Raw genomic sequence first — 2,500 nt, 5'->3', positions numbered from 1 at the left:
CATTGCACAACCAGCTCATTGCACAAGAGCTGGGTACAAAAAACAACAAACAAGTGGGTGAAAAAAGACGACCTGCAAGAAGCAGAAAACCCCTTGTAAATCAAGCAGCAAGTGACAAACCAGACCCACCAGCTGCCAGACTAAGAACAGCGAAACCCCCAACATATGCCAAAAGAACAGGCATTAGATCTAAATTAAAAAGACTTTCCAAAGACTTAATTAACAGTGAGGAAACTGAACCGGCACTAAAAGAGGCTATCTGCGCTGATAACAAAGACTCAACAACCATCAAACAATTAATCGAAATCGCCTCCGATAAACTACTGCAGACATTAAAACCCAAAAAGTCAGCAGTAAACAAAAAGAACAAAAAAACCTCCGAACACCACAAGGGCAAAGAATGGTCTTGGACTAGAAAGAGGGCGAACAAAAGGAGGATATATAAGTATCACCAATCCCTTTACAACAAAAACAAATCGAAGCTGGCATCCCTGATCCTTGACGGGGCCGAAAATCCAACATGTAAAATCAATATTGAGGAAATCTACTCCTCATACAAAAAGAAGTGGGAGGAACACACAGCATTCCCCGGCCTGAATGGCTTCACATCCAAAGGCAGAGCCGACAACGAAGTCTTTGAATCCCTGATCAGTGAAGAAGAAATACAAGAGAATATAAAAGCAATAAAAAGGACATCCGCACCAGGCCCGGACAACATTGACTGGCATGCAATACAAGAACTGGAAAGTGATGGGGTGACACTATTCCAACTATTCAACCTATGGCTGATCACAGGCCATATCCCCAACAAATTGAAGCAATGCAAAACAATTCTAATACCAAAGACATCCGACGAAAAGAGTCTAGAAGATATCGGGAACTGGAGACCAATTACCATCAGGTCAATGCTATTAAGACTCTTCTCAAGAATCATCACAAAACGCCTCGAAAAAGCCTGCCCGATTAATCAAAGACAAAGAGGCTTTATCGAAGCCTCTGGTTGCTCTGAAAACCTAGCAACCCTACAATACCTATTAGAAAACGCCAAAAAATCCCATAAACAAATTGCAGTGGTTTTCATTGATATTGCGAAAGCATTCGACTCTGTATCTCATGACCACATCTTCCAGGTACTGAAACAAAAAGAACTGGACAACCATATAATAAACCTAATTGAGGACTCATACCAAGACTGTAGAACCATAATAAAAACCGAAAAGCAGTCCTCAAACGAAATTTTCATCAAAGTAGGAGTTAAGCAAGGGGATCCCATGTCACCCATACTCTTCAACCTTGCAATGGATCCTTTGATCAATGCCCTGGAGGAACTTGGATGCGGTTTCAAAACCGCAGCAGGCAACATATCAACTCTGGCGTTTGCCGACGACCTGGTCCTGCTGAGCGACAACTGGGAAGGGATGAAAAACAACAGCAACATCCTAGAAGACTTCTGCGCACAAACAGGCCTGATGGTCCAAGCAAAAAAATGCCACGGGTTCCTAATCTCACCTACCAAAGACTCCTACGTCATCAACAATTGAGAGGACTGGTCCATCAACGACAACAAATTACACATGATTACTCCCACAGAATCCGAAAAATATCTAGGACTCAAAATCAGCCCGTGGACTGCAGCAAAACAACCAGAAGCAGCAAATCTATTACAAAATTGGATTCAAAAGATTGACAAAGCGCCTCTGAAACCTTCACAGAAGGTAAACATACTCAATATCCATGCAATTACCAGACTGATCTATCAATTGGACCATACAGACACCAAACAATCAGCTCTAATGGCACTTGACGGCGCCATAAGAAAAGCAGTCAAAACTTGGCTACGCCTACCTGAGTCCACCTGCAATGGACTAATCTACTCCAGCGCAAGAGATGGGGGACTGGGCATAATCAAGTTAGCCAGCCTGATACCATCGATCCAAATAAGAAGACTGCAACGCATGGCAATGTCATCAGACGCCACCATAAGTTCACTAATGCAAACCAATGAAATCCAAGAAAAATTCCAAAAACTATGGACACAAGCTGGAGGAGACCTAAACCAGACCCCACAACTATCCAATCCTGCATCCCTAATAACCCAAACAGAAGAAATAACACTCCCAGACAATTGGGATCCCAACCACAAGCAAAAACCCAAATACAAAACACCCTGCAACTGGCGGAAAGATGAGTACGAAAACTGGACAAAACTACCAGTCCAAGGAACGGGGATCAGCAACTTCCAAGATGACCCCGACAGCAACTCCTGGCTTTCACATCATATGGGATTCAAAGAAAGACACTTCATTGCAGCCCTCCAACTACGAGCCAACGTGTACCCCACCAGAGAAAGCCTAAACAGAGGCCAGAGAGGGCTCCCAACACTCTGCCGCAAATGCCATAAAGCAACAGAAACCTGCTCCCACATCCTCGGACAGTGTCCAAGCGTACAAAACGCGAGGATTAAAAGACACAACAAAATCTGCGACATCTTAGCAGATGA

General features: G+C 43.6%; 2 protein-coding genes and 1 pseudogene across 3 annotated transcripts in view; 2 read left to right on the top strand and 1 right to left on the bottom strand.

Moving 5' to 3' along the window:
* LOC148671873 (uncharacterized) overlaps positions 1-2,500 on the top strand; it is a 641,462-nt gene that overhangs the window by 51,366 nt on the left and 587,596 nt on the right. The window lies entirely within an intron of this gene.
* LOC148671881 (GTPase IMAP family member 8-like) overlaps positions 1-2,500 on the bottom strand; it is a 423,522-nt gene that overhangs the window by 31,540 nt on the left and 389,482 nt on the right.
* The window catches only part of LOC148671917 (28S ribosomal RNA), a 6,640-nt pseudogene that overhangs the window by 2,240 nt on the left and 1,900 nt on the right, over positions 1-2,500 (top strand).

The sequence above is a fragment of the Lepisosteus platostomus genome, chromosome 5 (genome assembly GCF_059453375.1).
Source record: "Lepisosteus platostomus isolate fLepPlt1 chromosome 5, fLepPlt1.hap1, whole genome shotgun sequence".
Lineage (NCBI taxonomy): Eukaryota > Metazoa > Chordata > Actinopteri > Semionotiformes > Lepisosteidae > Lepisosteus > Lepisosteus platostomus.
Note: the sequence above shows the minus strand (reverse complement) of the source record. Positions and strands in the feature narration are given on the sequence as shown.